General features: G+C 42.6%; 1 protein-coding gene across 2 annotated transcripts in view; it reads left to right on the forward strand.

The window, feature by feature from the left end:
• The first annotated feature begins 3,057 nt into the window (after positions 1-3,057).
• RBM47 (RNA binding motif protein 47) overlaps positions 3,058-19,819 on the forward strand; it is a 154,918-nt gene continuing 138,156 nt past the window's right edge. For both annotated transcript variants that reach the window (XM_077758902.1, XM_077758903.1), the window contains exons 1-2: positions 3,058-3,140; positions 3,288-3,446. The gene's annotated coding sequence lies outside the window, so the exon portion shown is untranslated. The remainder of the gene's footprint in view (positions 3,141-3,287; positions 3,447-19,819) is intronic.

The following is a 19,819-nucleotide window of genomic DNA, read 5'->3' on the forward strand; positions in this document are numbered from 1 at the left end:
AGCTAGCTCAGAGCCTGGAGCCTGTTTCAGATTCTGTGTCTCCCTCTTCTCTCTGACCCTCCCCTGCTCACGCTGTCTCTCTCTCTCAGAAATAATAAAAAACATAAAAAAAAACCCCCAAAAAAAAGAACCTCAGTTTCCTAATGTGAGCAATAGGGCAGGGCAATACAAATGCTTTGTAGTTTACTTACCCGTGTCGGGCTCTGCGCTGACAGCTAGCTCAGAGCCTGGAGCCTGTTTCAGATTCTGTGTCTCCCTCTTCTCTCTGACCCTCCCCTGCTCACGCTGTCTCTCTCTCTCAGAAATAATAAAAAACATAAAAAAAAAACCCAAAAAAAAAGAACCTCAGTTTCCTAAGGTGAGCAATAGGGCAGGGCAATACAAATGCTTTGTAGTTTACTTATCTCACACAGTCGTGATGGTCAAAGATGGTAATGCATCACTGGATGTGCTATGGAGATGAATGGTTGTTATCCCTTCGGTTTGCCTTGAAGATGTCTTGATATAGTGTTATTTGATCTAAGATTTAAATATGGGAAGGAAGATTCTTTGTGATCTGTGGAGTAGGTTTTCTGTGGGTACAAAAGGAAATACCTTTTTTTTTGAGTACCTTCCATGTGTCAGGAATTGTGCTGAGATTTCATTTCTCATTTAACTCTCAAAGAAATCTGGAGAGGTAAGTGCTGTTGCTTCATAAATGAAGACGCTGCGAAGCTCAGAGTGGTTAAGCAATTTGCCTAGCATTACACAGCTGAGATAAAACTGGGATTCAAACTCACATCTGTGGGATACCCAACTCTACACTGTGTGCGCTCACTCTAGCACACTGCCTTATAGGCGGAAGGCAAAGAAGGAAACAGAAAGCAAAACACAGGGGTCTGCAAACCCAAAACACCCCAGGATCATGGGATTTTCCTCAGAATGAAAATAATAATGATGATGATAGGCATCAAGGCTCAGCCACAAAGAAGAAATGATGAGAGAGCTGCAATTTCTTTTGCTATGGCCTGCTGCTTAAAAAGTTAGTTTTATTTTCACATATTCCTGGGGAGGACAGTGGAAAGGAGTTAGAAACAAATATTATAACCGTTTAATAGTGGCTGTGGGCAAAACTGAGAAAGAAGAAGCAGAAGTGCCAGGCCACATTTCAGAGCAAGTAATGGACTCAGAGCTGCCATAAGGACTTGTTTCCAGGGACTTGGGCCTCCTAAAGAGCATCCTTTCTGACCCCAGCCCCAGTTCACCCCGAGTCCGTGACCTCCACACCTGCACACTCGCTGGTATTCTTCCTGGTCTTTATTCCCCAGGCTTTGGCCCAGTGCTTCCGATGGAAAATCGTGTTTTCAGGTGGAAAAATCAGTAAGCCTGAGAATATCCTCCCTTGAATCCTTTAACTCAAACCATCCCTGACAGTGAAAGGTTCTTGAGACCGCATTCCAGATATTTCTGGAAAAGAAAAGAAAAATCCAGGCTAATGTAGAGCTGGAGTTTTTACATGTGTCTTAAGGTTGTGGAGCCCTTGTTCATGCCTGGCAGCGTCAGCCCTGAGATGTGGTAAGAGAGCCCTGGAGTAGTCTCACTGCTTGCTGTTGAGAGTTCATTCTCACCTGTATTGACGAGGAATAAATCTAAAACCCAGAAAATGTTAAATTTTTTTTTAATGTTTATTTATTTTGGGGTGGAAGAGGCAGAGAGAGAGAGAGAGAGAGAGGCAGACACAGAATGCAAAGCAGGCTCTAGGCTCTGATCTGTCATTCCAGAGCCTGACTTGGGGCTCGAACTCATGAACTGTGAGATCACGCCCTGAGCCAAAGTCAGACACTTAACCAACCGACTGAGTCACCCCAGCTTCCCTATAACCCAGTAAGTGTTTACTTGACTGGAGTTAAATCTTACCCCATAGGGAAGATACAATACCCAAAGGATCTAAAATGTTTCAGAATTTTTTGCTGGTTTTTGGAATCACTTTTCCTAAAGGTGGCAAATGCTGCTTTTAGATTTAACTAGGACCGGGAACTAGTCCCCAGCCTCACTAGGCAGTGAAACCTTGAACTAATTGGCCTGAGTGTCTTCATCTGCAAAATGGGGATAATAAAGTAGCTCACAGGATTGATTTGTAAGATCAGATAAGATGAAGTGGGCAAAAGTGTTTGGTAAAGTACAAAGGGCCTCATTAATGTAAAAGGGATTGAGATTTCTTTCTTTCAAGGTGAAGCTAAGTGGAGGAAAAAGGGTGTCCTGTTGGCACTGATCACATTTTTTTAGCCTTCAATAATCCCTTTTTAATATTTATGAGGAGTTTAAAAATTATTTCCCCCTATTTCACACTGTTTTTCAAATGGCAAAGACTATTATTTGGCCAGCAGCAGCTTCTAACTGAATAGGATAAGTAACTTTCCCAGGGTCAGACAGCAAATCAAGTGCCTAAATTCAAATTAGAATGAAGCACACATCTAGGGTTGATTGCTGGTCCTGAGTTTTCTACTAGTGAACTTCATGGAATGCACAGGCCAATTTATCTCCATGTATTTTGTCAATCTTGCAACTTTTAAGTGAGATGAAAATCAGTTGGACACGCCTTTACAGGAACTTTACTTTCCATTCTGTGCAAGACTGTCTACAACGTAAACCAAGCAAAAATCTCATCGCTGGAATCTTCCAGAAGCGGGGAGTAGTTTAAAAAAAAACAAACCTGCTCATGGCCCTACGGCTTGTGAATAGCAGGATTGCATCTAGAGCCAACTTCTAACTCTGATCATGCCCTTGAAAAAAGCCAGAGTACAAAACTACTACCAGTACTACTGCTAATAGCTGCTATGTGCCAGGCACCGTTCTAAGCTCTTCCTATGTATTAATTCACTTAACCAGCAAGAAACCCGAAAAAACAAAAAACAAAACCCTTTTTTTGGATTAGTGCTTCACTAAAATAGCCCAATGAGAAACAGTACTTTTTTTTTTTTTTCTAAGTCGGTGACACTGCACCCGAAATCACAACTCCGTTTTAGGTTCCTGGTGGTGCCTGCTTCCTCTTCTAGTTTGTTTAGTCACAGAATTCGATTCCTGTTGGCCGGTTACGCGCCTACAAACAGGCTTAGCGCTCTATTGAAATGCGTGAGGCTCCTTAACTCTTGTATAAACAGGTAATGCGAAGGGGTGGGGCACAGATTGCGGGTTTCTCGGGGATGGGGATGGGGTGGGGGTTAGAGCCAACTCCCCGGAGATCAGGCAAGGTTAAGGGAGGGCTTGGCTGCTGTTTTTAAATGCAGTGTTTTTTGTTCCCTTTCTAGAAACCAGCTGTAACTTTAGGTCAGAGCGCATTAAAATGAGCCACTTCTGAACGAGCAGCGCCCAGGCCCCAGGCCCTGCTGCGAAGGCCCCGGCAAAGGTCAGGGTTTCGTCCGCGTGACGTTCCTTCTTGCGCGCGTCCGAGCGGTGCTGTGCCCCAGGTAAGGACACTCTGGGAGGTCCCCCCTTCCTGTAGGCCCGCCGCGGGTCTCGCTCAGATCCTACCTGGTTGAACGACTTCTTTACCAGGGGGAAGAACGGGGGCGGGTGGTACTGTTCGTCTCGTGAGTCAACAGCAGGTTCCTTATTCCTCAAACATGGTTCTGCTTGGTTTCCCCGAACAACCCAAAGGGGGTCAGACGTCTGAGGACGCACGTCCCCAGGTGGAGCAGGTGCTACTTGCGGGGCCGTTTCTGGATGTCTGACACGGATGTGACTTTCTGAGCGCGGAGAGAAGTCTGGTGGAGCCCCGAAATCTCTCCCATGCGGGCAGATTGTNTTCAGCAAAGGTATCCGCGCTCCTAAAACAACAGGAATGTTGCACTGGCCTTTAGCCAGCGGTGGCTCAGCGAGCTGGATAAAATTTCAGTGCAGATTTACGGGAAGTTGCTGGTGTCGGGAGTAAAAATCTGGTTTGGTGAGTTTAAGGGAAGGGAGTAGACGAGAGACAACCTTGCTACTGTGAGGCGAATGGCCTCGGCTGGGGGAGGGCTGCGGGAGGAGGGCGGAGGGAGCGGGGAAAAGCTCGGAGAGCAGACACCGGGCGCTCCCCGCGCGCAGCGCCGGACGCAGGCTGGCTCCCGGGGCCGCTCGTCTCCCCCGGGTGCGGACCCGGCGCCGCTCGGCCAGTGGAATCGCCGCGCTTTCAAGTTCTCTCGCTCCCGCCAGGAATTTAGCCCCCGAGAGCTGCCTTCTGGTTATCGCTTCTGCTTCCCACTTTGGAATGTGCAGTTTGGGACAGTGAGAAGCCGGGGCTGAGGGAGTTGTCCTCGTTGAGAGTTTCTCCGCAGGTTTCCAAGGTTAAGAAATTCTGACAAACTGGAATTCCCAGAGTCTGGGAGTTAAGCCTAAAACGATCTGTTGCTTTAAGCGGCGCAGTGGGGAGTAGCTGGACACTCCTTATTTTGGTTTTACATTAAAAAGAGGGAGACCGAGAAGATGTGGTAGGTTACTTCCTAGCTGTGTAAATTGCTACCGGGCTGTGAATGGTGTTAATTTCTGAAGTGGGCGACCTCAAATACATAACAAAGGTAAGGTGGTTTTTTGGCAATCCTTCTAACTACCTCCCCTTAATCTTACATTTGGGTCCCGATTTTGAATTTTTTCTTTTTCTTTTTCTTCTCTCTTCAGCCCTGATCTCTCTCATTGTACCACTCTCCTTCCAACTCTGGTGTATTTAGTGGGAAAGAAACGGTTTATAAAAAGATTTTAAAAGTGCCAGCTTCTGGAAAAGCAGAAAAATCATACTGCCCCGTCATGTTTCTTCTGATGGAACCTTTGAAGAAACCTTTTTCATACAAGAAACAGATTTTTTTTTTCATCCTTGAAAACACAGATTGGGCCATCCAGTGGTACAGGTGACTTTTAGATTCTGATTCTTAACTTGAGATTGAGGAAATATTCATGACGGGCATCTGTCTCATTGAAGTGTTAAGATGGGGGGGGGAGAAGTGTGGGACTGTCTTCCTGCAGTAGTTTACCTCCAAAGGTAGCACTGAGTAGAGGCTTGGTTGTTTAAAATTACAAATTCATTCTGCGTAAAAGTGTAGGGCTGATGAATTATGACAGCTGACAAATCACCAGTCACCGGATATTTAAGAAATCAGTTAAAATAAATGACGTGGAATTTTTCAAATAAATGATTCATTGTTTTAAATAAGTTAAGAGTCTGTCCACTCTTAGGTTCTGTCCCAAGGCATTTGAGGATGTGGCTTCTTCCTTGAGGCTTATCAAAATGATAGAAAGATAGTGTCTTCCAGGTACTTACAGGCCATACTGGTTTGTACGGAAAAATCAAGCAATTACTTTCTAGTGGCATCTGAATGACTCACTCCGTTGTCTTTAGCAGGAATGCAGATTAGAAATGGGTTCTTTTGGTTTTAATGCTGGAGTCACACACATTTTTCAGGCAAAGGGTTGGCCACACAAACATGAAGAGGTTGCCGCAGTTTTAAGCACAGCTGCACTTAGATCAAGAGTGCAGGTGCCGATTAGATTCTAAAAGGTGAAAGGTTGTCAGTGGCATAGAACACAATCTCTAGACAAGGCGGTAAGATAGCACTCTGTTGGAGTTTGTGTTGCCATTAATTTAAACAATAATCTTTGTCAAACTGATGATCTGAAATCTTAGAGGGAAACAAAACCAACTCAGTCCGAAAGGGAAACAGGAGGAGGAAAAGAAAGAAATGGGGATTTTTGTATCCTTTCTTGTCTGCCTTACCCTTCATTCACCCTGTTCTGATATACATACATACTGTTGGCCCCTTTGTCTTAATAACAGCGTACTGAGTGAGGAATCCGAAATTTCACAAAAAGTCTAGCTTCATTATTAACGTCCAGTATTTGGTAAAGGAAGAAATAAGCTGACAAAAACAAAGTGAAGCTAGCTCGTCGTACTTCTTTACCTAACTAGGCTACTCTTAAATTCACCTGTTCAAGGGTCTTTTTGACCGTGTGCTGAGATGAATCAAATTTTGAAGATATTTTGGCTTCCTCTTGGTTACTGAGTTTTCTGAAGCTTGTACGATGGAAAATCTGGCACCGTCATGATATTCCAATCTCTATAGTTTTCATAGTCAACATATTTGTTTTTGATTCCCTACTGTGCTTGCTGCTCTCGGCTAAATTTTGAAAGGATTCCGCCCAAAATAGTTGGTGACGCTGAAGATAGACTCAAGATAAAAAGCAACAAAACTGTACTTCTGGACATATGTCCTAGATACTTATTCTAGCTAGTGTTTAAGACTACTCACATTTTTCCCCCCTCACATGGTAAGAACATTTAGATTAGACTGTTCTCTTTGGTTTATTAGTTATGAAACCTGTTCTAGGTAGTTTAAACAAAGATTAGAAGGTTAAAGTACAAGAAATTATTATTATTATTTTTTTTACAAAATACCTTTGTTTTCCAAATCCTACTCTTGGTCTGAAGATTAAAAATAAATCACGTCCCAAATGATTGAGCTTTGGCTGCTGTAGGAAATTACTTGCTTGTTTCAGACAGAATTCTGCATTTCTAGTACTTTCTGATTTTTCAGGAACAGGCAGAGGAATAGGTGTGGGGGTGCTGATAGGAGGAGACAGATCTCAAAATTGGGCTGAGGTTCAAGTGAAATTGTGATCAAGTTTTCCCAGAGGATACATAATTCTAGAAAAAAGCCCTCTCTCTGAAGAGGGCTTAAGTTTGGGATTCATAAGATTTAGGAAAAGTATATATTTTGCCTGAATCTAGAATTTGTGTGCTAAACATTGAAGTTATAATGAAGATATAAGTGCAGCTTAAAAAGTGGTTGTCAGGAGGGGTGCATGGGTGGCTCAGTTGGTTAAGCGTCTGACTTCAGCTTAGGTCATGATGATATGGTGGGGTTCGAGCCCCATGTAGAGCTCTGTGCTGACAGCTCAGAGCCTGGACCCTGCTTCGGATTCTGTGTTTCCTTCTCTCTCTCTGCCCCTCCCCTGCTCGTGCTCTGTCTCTCAAAAATAAATAAACGTTAAAAAATATAAAAAAAAAAAAGGGGGGGGGTTGTCAGGGGCTCCTAGATGGCTCAGTCTGTTAAGCATCTGACTCTTGATTTTGGCTCAGGTTATGACCCCAGGGTCATGGGATTGAGCCCCCTGTCGGTGAGAGGTGAGAGCGTGGAGCCTGCTTGGGATTCTCTCTCCCTCCCCCTGTCCCTCTCCCCCGTGCACTCTTTCTCTTTCTCTTTCTAAAATAAAAATAAATAACTAATAATAAAAAAAGTGGTTGCCAGAGTAATCCCAAGTTAAAGGTTATATTGGGACGTTTCGACCACTGGCCTGATGAAGACATACATTTTTCCTCTTAGGCTTAGTTTCTGTGTCTTACGATGGTGTCGATTTTCTGGTTTAGTGTCATAAGAGGTATGTGTTAGTCCAAACAACCACCTGCTCAGAGTAATGGCTTCAAAGAACACCTGGAAAAGGATTTTCAAGAAGGGCAATGCAAGAATGACTTGGGTTATGAGGGGAGAGGCCTTAGGATCCTCCAGAAAAGAACTGTTGTGGAAATGATAAGTAATTATTCAGTGGATCCTCAAGTTGTTGGAAACATCTCAGGTTAGAGGGATTTAGGGGGAAATGGCACCCTGCCACTTGGTGTGTGTGGTCTGAATCATCTTGTCACTAAAACTCTCCTGAAGTGGCCTGCACTGGATTTCTGATTGTTTCTGCTTCTATCATAGCTGCTTCCTCTTCTATTCTGTCAGCATCTGCATGGGGAAGAGGAGACAGGGACAAGATAGTCTCCCCTTGAAGTCAATGTGCCCCTTGCAAAAGTTTCGGAAACTTTTTGTATTTTGCCCTGAAAAGAGGTGAGGGAGGAATTTTCCAGTAAAAGTAGAAGGGAAAGAGTGTCTGGAGGAGTACATGGCTAAGAAACAGGTGAGTTCCAATACTGTTAGTAATGGAGAATTCACCAGAAAGCTCACATGGAGACTTCTCAGTGCCGTCAAACTATTGCAGGTGAACCGGCAACTGTAGGATTTTGCGGCTCACCCCCTCCCCCTTTGGTAATTCAAATGCTCCTTGTACACTGCAAGAGATGCCTAATTTGGGGCACCTGGGTGGCTCAGCCGGTTAAGCGTCCGACTTAGCTCAGGTCATGATCTCATGGTTCATCCGACTCAGCTCAGGTCATGATCTCATGGTTCATGGGTTCGAGCCCCGCGTCGGGCTCTGTGCTGACAGCTCAGAGCCTGTAGCCTCTTTCAGATTCTGTGTCTCCTTCTCTCTCTCGCCCCTCCCCTGCTCACGCTGGTCTCTCTCAGAAATAAATAAAACATTAAAAAAAAAAAGAGATGCCTCATTTGAAGGGGTTCAAGATATCCTCCCTCGGTAGGACCATAAGTAAAGCGATTACAAAAGGAAGACTCAACTGTGTTCGACTCTGCCTTTCCCTTGCTTTGTGCAGTGGGTTAAGGACAGCTGAAAAAAAAATCACAGTTCCACTGACGGAACTTCGTTTATAGTACACACATTCTGTTTTGTTGTTGTGAATTTGCTGTTGTCATCACAGGAACTTAATTTATGTAAAAATGATTTGTAGGTATGTTTAGATGTAGGTATATGGTTTCTATGTTTGTAAGATCCAAAACATTGGGTAAACTGATACTATTCCAGAAATGATTGACTGTAGTTTATCGTTGCTCTTTTGGTAAACTATGTTTTAAGAGTGGAGTCATTCTAGAAATCAAAAGTACCGTCTCTACCTTTCTGAAGGCCATGGAGGAAAGGTGACATCAGGAGAAGGCAAAGTGCTAGTGTCACCCTGAAAACCCTTTGTGATTTTGGGAAAATGTCAATCCTTTGGTCTCAGCAGATTCCTGGTAGTGCAAAAATACATATTTCATTTATAAGCCACAGCCATTCACGTTAATCCAGAAAATAATCTCCAGGTCTCCTCAAATCATGATATTTGTCTTTAGGGATACTGCTTTTTTGTGGTTCTTAGGAGCATGGTGGCCGAGTGCCAAGATCGCGTTAGGTGCTCGGTGGGTATGCCTTGAGTGAAAGGGGAGTTTCTGATTTTTGAACCTCCTGATTGTGCTTTGCTTTGGCTAATAGTCAATTTTGCTCATATTCCTTGAGTTTCCACCAATGGGGGAGAGAGAATTTGATCCCAGAAGCTATGGATAATTCACATGTGGGTGAGTGAGGGTTAACTCTATGTGCCAATGGGCAGGGGTGGGGTACAATGAATGTGGGGCATTGTGTGTATTGAACAGGAACAGGATGCCTCTACCTGACCAAGGAAATGCCAACCTGTAACAATTATTATAAAAATATTTACCTTCCAGAGCACTGAGACCTGGCTCAGTCATTTTTGCAACGCATTTCACATCATGCCAAAAGAAAAAAAAAGTAATAAAGAAGATTTTTTTTTTTCTCCCCAGGGGCTACTTCTCTTAGATCATTTGGTTGCCATTCTGAAAATATACATTGGGGCTTTTGAAGATCAAGTCAAACATTCATGTTTCTGAAATTAGGGATCCGTATCAATGATGACGATAGCACCACGACTTTTGAAAAGATGGCCTCACTAATATTTCTGTTTGTTGTCATTTATTTTTAAAAATAATAACATGGTCCTCAGTACACCAAGCCCTTGCCAAGATTAGGCCCATCTTTTAGTAGGCTTCCCAAGACAAAGTTGCCTTTGTGTAACTGTATCTGGGAGGATTTGGTGGCACAGGAAACTCAACGGGGCACTGCAACTTATTATTAACAGAAAATTCAATGGCCTGGTGTGTGTGTGTGTGTGTGTGTGTGTGTGTGTGTGTGTGTGTGTTTACTCTACCAGCTGATATCTCTGATCTATTTCTCTATGTAGATGATCTCACTGTTTTAGACTTTCCCAGGGAAGAATGTAGTGCCTGGGAACTTTCCTGGGAGTTTAGTTAGATTATAGAAGGGAAAAGCTGTGGTGTGCTGGTGCAGAGGGGAGCTCACCTCTGTGGGTGGACTAGTTTGTTCTCAGGGTAGTCAGCAAAATTTTGGTCACGTGGAGAGAGAGAAAAGGTGGTTAGCCAGAGTGAAAATGACAGTTTGGGGGAAAGGAATGACTACCGTGCCTAATTCAAACTTCTTGGCAGAGTGGCTAAAAGCATGGACTGCCTTGGTTCAAATCCTGGCTTATGCCACTTGTGAGCCAGGGGACTTTAGGGAGATAACCTAAAAAAAACCCAAAAAACCAAAAACCAAAAACAAAACAGAACTCCCTATGATTCAATATCCCCAACTGTTGTTGTTATAGGATTGCTATGCAGGGTTGTTACAAGGATTAAATTAATAAAGGATTAAATTAATTACTGTATGAGCAGAGCTTGGAACAGCGCGGGGTGCGTGGTCCACACACTGTGGTCCGAGGTCAACGTGGTATGTATATGTGTCATGTTTGAATGCATTTGTGTTTGAATTCTTATCTCACTAGCCTACTCCATGCAAGGGTTTTCTTTTATGACCTCTTGCTGGTTAGAATCCAGGGTTCTCTTCCTAACCTCACTGTTTGGCTTTGACCGAGTGGCCATTGCCATTGTAGACAGGCACTATTTGGTTGTTTCTTTCGGTTTTTGTGTCTTAATTGTATGGAGAAAATGTTACTTAGAATAACCAAGGTATTTTTTTTCCCTCTCTCTCGGTTGGTAAGCCATAAGATGTTGGTTAGAAACAAAAAGAATAATACTGTTATAGCTGTTGGTGAGAGACTGCGTAGTGCCCTGCTGAAAACCGAGTGTAGATTCTTAGAAATGGCTAATGCAAAATAGATTCTGTGTAAAAAAAACTTAAGCACATCAATCTTTAATTCCTGCTACAACTTTTGTTGGTTAGTATTAATTCATTATAATCATAATAGATATACACTATGGGACTTTCTTAGAACTGCCATCGTGCCTTTATCTACCTTATCTTAAGGCATTTTATATCATTTCTTACTTTTGTACATTCACTGTTTTCCCTACCAAACCCAAAGTAAGTTCTTTGGAGATAGGATTTGTGTCTGAATCATGTCTGTATGCCTCACTGTCTCTAGTTTATAGTTGAGGGCCCAATAAATAAGAATTTCTTTGCCTCAATATATTACCTTCTAAAATAATGGCATTTTTGCATTCCATGGCTATGTATTATACATTTTTTTTTAAAAAGGTAAGCTCTAGGCCCAGTGTGGGGCTTGAACTCATGACCCTGAAATCAGGAGTTGCATGGTCTACCGACTGAGCCAGCAAGGCACCTCTGTATTATGCATGTTTATTTGAATAACTTATTTTTTCCCCCACAGATTTACCAGAAATTATTACATAGGGGAAATATGATGGAGCTGTAGTGAACTCAGGCAGGACTGAGCAGTAGCAGAAGCCCCATCCACGGCCCAGCCTGTTTGTTTGTTTTTTTTAAGTTTTTAAAAATATTTTGAGAGAGAGAGACAGAATTCCCAGTAGGCTCCACGCTGTTAGCACAGAGCCTTACATGGGGCTCGAGCTCACAAACCCTGAGATCATGACCTGAACTGAGATCGAGAGTTGGACACGTTAAGCGACTGAGCCACCTAAGTGGCCCTCGCAGCCCAGCCTCTGAAAGCATGGCCAGATGGCAGAGGCCTGGTATAGGGAGGGGGTGAAGTTTTACAGTGTATTGTTTAAAGTTTATACCTCCCCCCCCCGCTCTTTAACATTCTTTAAAAAGCTCAGACTTACTACTAGGTAACTCTGAAAAAGGGGAAAAATACATTTTCTTAAAATTAGGAGGAATTTATTGGATAATCACTAGGAAAAAGCACATTTCTCCCAAATTAGGGAAAGTGAACAAAGAGTTCCGAGAGAGGAAATAATGTTAGGTGAACCCACAGATCTGTGAGCCACAAAGGTGTGGTTTTGTCAGTGGGAAGGAGGGCTGATCCAGAAGCCTGAGAGATTGCCTCTAGTGAAATCCTATTTGCAGAGCAAAGGGAATTCAGTAACAAGTAAACTCTTCCCACTTGGTGCAAACAATAGTTTGGCTCAGGCACCTCCTTTGTTCTTGGCCCTTCATTGTGGGTTCCAGGATCTACCTTAAGTTATATGTAGATTTCCCAGTGAGTAAACAGAAGCTCTCAGCTCACATGTTGCTAATGAGCCCTGGAATTTGCACCTTTCGTTTGCATTTGCTCTATCTGCATGGACAGCACTCTCAGCACTGAGACCAAGCCTCGGAAGGTAGGATCTTGGAATATTTTCCCAGTACCCTTCCCAGAGTGGAACCTAGGAGTTCTTCCTCTAGTGATTTGTCATGGGTCTTGCCCTTTTTTCTTTTTCTTTCTTCCTTCTTTCTTTTTTAATTTTTTAATGTTTATTTATTTTTGAGAGAGAGAGTGCATGAGCATGAGTGGAGGAGGGGCAGATAGAGAGGTAAACACAGAATCCAAAGCAGGCTCCAGGCTGTCAGACGTGGGGTTGAACCCACGAACCATGAGATCATGACCCGAGTTGAAGTTGGACACTTAACCAACTGAGCCACTCAGGCATCCTTGCCCTTTTCCCACTGACTAGAACTAGTCAATGAACTAGTCATTGGAACTGCAGAATCTGCTTTTCTGTTGTCCCTATTTTCACCTTTGTTCTCACCTGTACATTATTCTGGACACAGAGCCTAGAAGGATTATTTTAAAACAGAAGTCAGATCATGTCAGTCTCCTGCTGAGATGCCCCTGTTCATCTCACTCAAAAGCCAGTGAGGCACTATACCTCTTTAACTCTTTCATTTCATCTCCTACCACTCTTACCCTTCCTCTGCTTTAGTCATTGTTTCCTGCCTCAGGGCCTTTGCACTGGCTGCTCCCTCTCCCTGAACCATTTTCTCCAAATATTCTGCATGGCTCACTGTTTCACTTTCTTCAGTTCTTTGTTCTTCCTCCTTTTATCTAAAACAGTACTTCCTCCTTCCTGTTGGCACTCTGTCTCCCTACCCTGCTCTATTTTTTGTTTGGTACTTTTTAGCATGCTATACAATAATATCGTTCATTGTCTCTTCCCCACCGGAGTGCCTGCTTCATTTATTGATGTATCCCAAGTACCTTAGCGTGGACTCTCCCACAGAGTAGGTACTCTAAATATTGTTGAATGAATAAAACACACAGGCTTTTACATAGCACAAGTATGACAGCAAGTGTAGTTTAACTTGAGTTAGAGTTCTACTCAAAATACAACCATGAATATTCTTTCTGAATAAGCATGAATTTTCTCCCAGATTTCCCCTGTGAAGCTGCCATATTTTCTCTGCTTTCTCTGGGTTTATTATTTTCTGTGCCACCAGCGGCCCTTGATGGAGGCTGATGACTAAGTAAAAAGCAAGGCAAGGCTGAGTGTGGCGCAATCATTTCACCGTTTCCAAATCAAAGCCTCGTCTTTGGCAATCTTTTTGTGATTTCCATCTAATTCTTACAGCTCTGTTTTGAACCAGTCTTGTGAATTGCATGCCCTACAGATAATTACACTTGTCTAACTCATGTTACTATATTGTTTATTGCTTTTTCTATTGTCATTTAATTATAATGGATGCTTGTTCTGAAAGTAACTGTCAAGTTTTTTTTTAACTGTCTCTTTTGACCTTTGAGATTTTGCCAAATGCCAGTTGCAGCTACAGGATTCCATCTATATTTTTCTTGGTTGCAGAGCTTGCAAAGGTATTTTGCCTTGACACGGCATGCAGCAAGAGTATAGTGTCATCATTTGCGTCTTTGGTATTTCCCCAGACCCTTTGCACAAAACCTTGGTCTTCTTGCCTTTTACTGAGTACTTGTTTGCTGGCCCAACTTCACTGTCTCCTTTTGCATGGTGACGTTGCATTTCTTGGTCCTTGGTGGTACAGCTTCCTCTGTGTGTCCACCTGCCTTTTTTAGAGCTGTAAAGGCACTGGAAAGAGCTTGTCCAGTGGCTGATAGAATGTGTGGTTACTAAGCTTGGAAACATTAGAACTGACCCTTGAAGGTGAGTACACCCTCCAGCAAGGTTCTTTGCATGGAAGAAACAAAACAAAACAATAGTATATACATTCTGCTGAGGTACATGAAGATCCTGGATTTAGTTGCTTTTGATTGTTGTTGATCCTGGCTTGTGGCTGAGTTAGAATTATCTGGATTCTTTTCACTTCCAAGTTGATTTGGAAGCTATCATCACAGTTGATAGGGACTGGACAATTTGTTGAGTGATTACAAAAAACTAAAGATAGCTAATAAACTAATAATTATAGCACTTTCTGCAAATCATTTTTTACTTATTATATGTACTGAATGGGACATTAAAAGAACAGCACGTAAATATTAAATTAGACTTATCTTAACAGCCTACATAGAACTGGTGGTCATTATTTATGAGTTAGAAAATTTTATCAAAATATAGACCTAGTAAATAATGTCAACTTGAATAAAAAGATGAATATGAATTAAACTGGTTTAAACAAAACATTGAAAGACCGATTTTCTTTCTTTCTTTCTTTCTTTCTTTCTTTCTTTCTTTCTTTCTTTCTTTCTTTCTTCTTTTTTTTTTAATATAGTTTATTGTCAAGTTGGTTAACATAGTGTATACAGTGTGCTCTTGGTTTTGGGGGTAGAGTCTCATGATTCATCACTTACATACAACACCCAGTGCTTATCCCAACAAGTGCCCTCCTCAGTGCCCATCACCCATTTCTTCCTCTCCCCACCTCTCCTCCCCCATCAATCCTCAGTTTGTTCTCTGTATTTAAGAATCTCTTATGGTTTGCCTCTCTCCATCTCTGTCTGTAGCTATTTTTCCCCCTTCCCTCCCCCCATGGAAAGACTAATTTTTCTTATGTAGACACAGACTCAGCTATTATTTATTGAGTAGCTGCTATGTGCCAGACACTGGGTACCAGGAATGCCATGGAGAATAAAAGCCCTCTGCCCTCTTAGGGTTTTCTTTGGGCATGGAGATGGGATTCAGTACTGTGAAGGAACTACCAGGTACTAAATACACCTAATAAATAAAGGTGATAGTAGGTGGGATTCTCCTAGCTGGGTGCTTCAGGAAGGCTCCTCCGGGGGAGGTGGATGCTGAAGGCTTCTGTTGGGTAGGAAGATCCTTGCTGGATGGAGAGGTTTATGAGTCTTAAAGCTGCTTCAGGGTACTTGGCATGTTGGGATCATAAAGAAGGCGATGTTGTGCAGCGCTGGAGTGGGGGGCAGAGGTAGAGTTTGGGGGTTACTAAGAGTTCAAATATGGAGGCCCTTCAAGACCATGGCAAGGAGTTTGCACTTTGTTACTCTTGAGCCCAGTGGGAAGCCGTTAAAGACAGTTTGAGAGTTAGAAGATAACTGGCTGCTGGGAGAAGACTGGATTGGAGGGAGGCAAGAAAGGTTGGCCCTGGAGGTGGAGAGAAGCGGATTGACTGCCTGCGATTCTTCTGTGCCTCTTCCTGCCCTTACAGTGGCAGGAGTTCACCAACTGGCGGAAATAGCAGTATTTGGTGACAGCCTGGGTGTAGGGGTGAGGGAAGGAATGAGGATTCTGGCCTGAGTTACCCACCGAGTGTGGGGTGCGATGCGGAGACTGAAGGAGGGCAGGTTGACGGGGGGCAGAGAGAACAAGCATTCTGGTTTGGGCATGTTTTCTGAGATCCCTGTTCCACTGCCCAGGGAGATGTTGAAAGTTTCCTTTGTATCCAGTCCGCCAGTAAAGTTGGAGGCACCTCTCCTGACAATGATTTTGTATTTCACTGTTCCCTTCTCACTATGGCCAGATTTGCATATGGCCAGGTTGGGTGTGTGACCTTTAGTTATATATTAAAAATGACAAAATAATATTCTAACACTGAGTATCTACTGTGTATAGAAAACTGATGGAGGGACAGGTTAACATTAAAAAGTCTTGAGGTGCCTGGCTGGCCCTTTTGGTAGGGCACGTGACTCGTAATGTTGGGTTGTGAGTTTGAGCCCCATGTTGAGTGTAGAGATTACTTAAAAAAAAAATCTTAAAAAAAGTTAAAATAAACTTAAGTATAGTTTCAGCCATCAAAAATCTTCTAATTCAAATTCATCCTATATGTATTTAATATTTCAATATTGGGTATATGTTTGACATTTGCTTTATATATTAACATTATGTGTTAATGTATAATAAATGTAAATGCCAATATAATTAAATGCACTATGATATACTTTATATAAAAGATACTTAATGTGCATTATGTACGAATCTACATTTAATAACGCTTAATATTGAAGACTAAGTGTAAATCATGCATGAACAAAAGATTTATCCCATATTACAAAAGATAAAAATGTTACAGGATGATCCTGGATTTCCTTGTGCCTTACCACCATTTAGGAGCATGCAAATTTGTGCTCTAAATGTCAACACATAAAAATGGATCCCATTTAGAACATGCAGATCTATTTCTTGCCTCTCCCTATCTAACTTTCCAAAGGGTCCTCTGCATTCCTACTTATTATGTCAGTGGAAACTGGAAGCCAATACAGACACACTTTATTTATTTATTTTTAAAGTTTATTTATTTATTTAGAGAGGGGGAAGGAGAAAGTGACTAGAGGAGGGGCTGGGAAAGGGGGAGAGAGGGAGAATCCTAAGCAGAATCTGGGCTGTCAGTGCAGAGCCTGACATGAGGCTTGATCCTGTGAACAGGAGATCATGACCTGAACTGAAACCAAGAGTTGGACGCTTAACCTGTTGAGCCACCCATATACCCCAGACACACTTGAAAGTATCTATAGCAAACCTGAGTTTTGAACTTGTAGAGCGAGCGCTGGGGGTATGATTGCAAATAAGGCATACGGCTTTTGGAGCTTAGAGGAATGGAAACTTTTTCTGTTTCAGTACCACTGCTGTGAGCCCTCCTCCCCCACCAGTGTTTTTTCTAGAAAGAAAGAAAAAAGACTGAACAAATAATTTTAAATTTGTAAGAATAAAGTGCTATTAAAAATAACTGGAAGACATCAGTCCAAAAAAGTAATGTTTTAAAAAGTCATCAACTATTAGGGGTGGTGGGTGGAGGTGGGAGGTTACAATGGATAGTGTTTTGTAATCATGGCCATAGAAACTGTCAAGGGCTGCAGTCTTGCCTTCTGGTGTGTCAACACCCGTGGAGCCATGAGGCGTAATCAAATTTATTATTGCTTAATTGGGCCAAGTGGTGTGGTTTGGGTTTGTGCATAAGATGGGTCACTTACCAAAAGGATATGAAGTGCCAGACGGTTTCACATTTATTTAAATTGCGTTTTTGATGAGAAAGTTACCTTCGTGAGGAGCTCCTATAATCCGTACCGTCAGTACTCACAAAGAGAAAGAAGGAGGCTTGTGTTTGAGTAATTGCTGAACAGCTCTCTGTAACTAATATTTGAAATTGAAAGTTAAAAACAGAAATTATAGTGGCTAATAACGCTGACATTGAATGAGCACTTACTGTATGCCATGCATGACTTTATTTGATGAACAAAACTACCCCTGGGAAGTAGATCCTGCTATTCCTCACTTGCAAAGATGGAAATGAGGCACTGACAGGTCGAGCGACTTGCCTGGTAAATAGTGCTCTGGATTCACCCTTGTAAAGCTTCCTAAACGAGGTCAGGTTTGGGAAAATCCCTGCACTAGGACCCAGTCTTTTTATCAAGATCTGCCACTGACTTAGCAGATAAGTGGCCTTGGATATGGCGCTTCACCTTATTATTGGCTTTCAATTTCCTTGTCTTTTAAGACTGAATAGAAAGGAGGGAGGATTCCGGACTAGACATGCTTTGCACGACCCCAAGTTTCTCTAATTCTAAATCCTTTTACTTTCACGGTTCACATCTGTAAAAGGTTTCTCCTAGGGTATCTAAAGGGAAGATCAAAGTGGCTGGAGTAAATGAGGGGTAGGGGGTTGAATTAGAAGGGCAGTCACTCTGGCATTGAATCACAGGAAGAAAACTGTTAGGTTGGATGGCTTGTCTATATCTTGCAGAATTCTTACAGACTTGATTCTTGATTCCTAAATCCCATTTGGGATAGAGAATGTTGCGGGCATATAGGGTGGTTCTAGACCAGTGAGTGCCTTACTGCTGGGCAGGACCATCCTCCAGGGGACTTTTGGTAATGTCCGGAGACATTATTGGTTGCTGCAGTCTAGGAGGGATGGGGTGCTGTTGGCATCTATGGGCAGAGGCCAGGGATGGGACTAAACAGCCTGTGATGCACTGGACAGCCCCTCCCAACAAAGAATTACCTGTCCCCAAATGTCAATAGTGCCAAGGTCGAGAAACCCTATTGTAGACTAGTGTTTGCTCCCCACAACCTCTGCAGTCCTGTACAGCGTGAGCAAAATAGTGTTTCTTTTAGTTTTTAACACCCATCTCTTTTCTGAAGATTCAGGGTCAGAGAAGGGATTTGAGGGAGAAGGTCAGGACAAAGCTGCACTGAACTTAGTTCTTTTTTTTTTTAAAATATTTTTATTTATTTCTAGAAGAGAGAGAGAGACAGCGTGAGCAGGGGAGGGTCAGAGAGAGAGGGAGTCACAGACTGAAACAGGCTCCAGGCTCCGAGCTGGCAGTCAGCACAGAGCCCGACGCGGGGCTCGAACCCACGAACCGCGAGATCATGACCTAAGCGAAAGTCGGACGCTTAACCGACTAAGCCACCCAGGCGCCCCTGAACTTAGTTCTTTAAAAATTTTTTAAAGCCCCCAACTCGGGGCTCGATCTCACAGTCACTAAATCTCACGACCGCTAGATCACGGCGTGAGCCAACATCAAGAGTTGGATGCCCAACCGGCTGAGCCACCCAGGCGCCCCAGAGCTGAACTTTGTTCTTAGGATGCAGGTGTTTGCCAGCACCCCAGTTAACAGTTTGGAAAAATCCCCAGTTAACAGTTTATTTTTCTCTTTGCCGTGGGTTCAGTGCTTAATGTCAGTCACTGCACTCCCCTCTCAGGTTCTGAGAATTTTTCCAGACAAAATTTTGTCACACTTTTCTTTCTTCCTTCCTCCCTCCCTCCTTCCCTCTCTCCCTCCCTCCCTTCCTTCCTTCTAGAGGTTCCTTCACATTTATAAATGTCTTTTTTAAAATTTTATTTATTTATTTTTAAATTTTTAAAAATGTTTTATTTATTTCTGAGAGAGAGAGACTGCGTGAGCAGGGGAGAGTCAGAGAAAGAGGGAGATACAGAATCCGAAGCAGGCTCCAGGCTCTGAGCTAGCTGTCCACACAGAGCCCGATGCGGGACTCAAACCGATGAACCAGATTATGACCTGAGCCGAAGCCGGACGCTCAACTGACTGAGCCACCCAGGTGCCCCTGTAAATTTCTAATAGAGCTAGGTTTTAAGAAAGTTTCTTAGAATCTTTTCAGACCTAAAGATGCCTTTAGTTGAAAGCTTTAGGTTAAATCCTATGTTTTGTCAAGTCTGTATCTGAAATTTATTGAAAATGAAAACATCCTTATACACTGCTTTAAACTCCATGAGAGAAGATCTATGTTAAATAAATACATGCTAGTACATAGGCACATTGTCAACAGCCCTGGAAACCCAACAAATGTTAAAGGATGGCTAGAAAGAACTCCATGGAGTACTAGGCTGACATTTTCCTTTGAAGAAACATTTGTGTTGCTATTTGATGTCCTGTAGATTTGGGGAAGAAAGATAAATGCATTTAGGTTTGCAGTTGTTCTTAGCTGAGGGAAGCTTAGTTTACCTAGTCATTGTAAAAAAATTATTTGCAATCATGGAATACCCTTTGTGTTATGCTAGGTCAGGTCATGTAAGGTAATTTCTGGAATTTTGAGTTAACAGTTTGAATGTCAGTTAGGTTCAGGAC

The sequence above is a fragment of the Crocuta crocuta genome, unplaced genomic scaffold (assembly GCF_008692635.1).
Source record: "Crocuta crocuta isolate KB4526 unplaced genomic scaffold, BGI_CrCroc_1.0 scaffold223, whole genome shotgun sequence".
Classification (NCBI taxonomy): domain Eukaryota; kingdom Metazoa; phylum Chordata; class Mammalia; order Carnivora; family Hyaenidae; genus Crocuta; species Crocuta crocuta.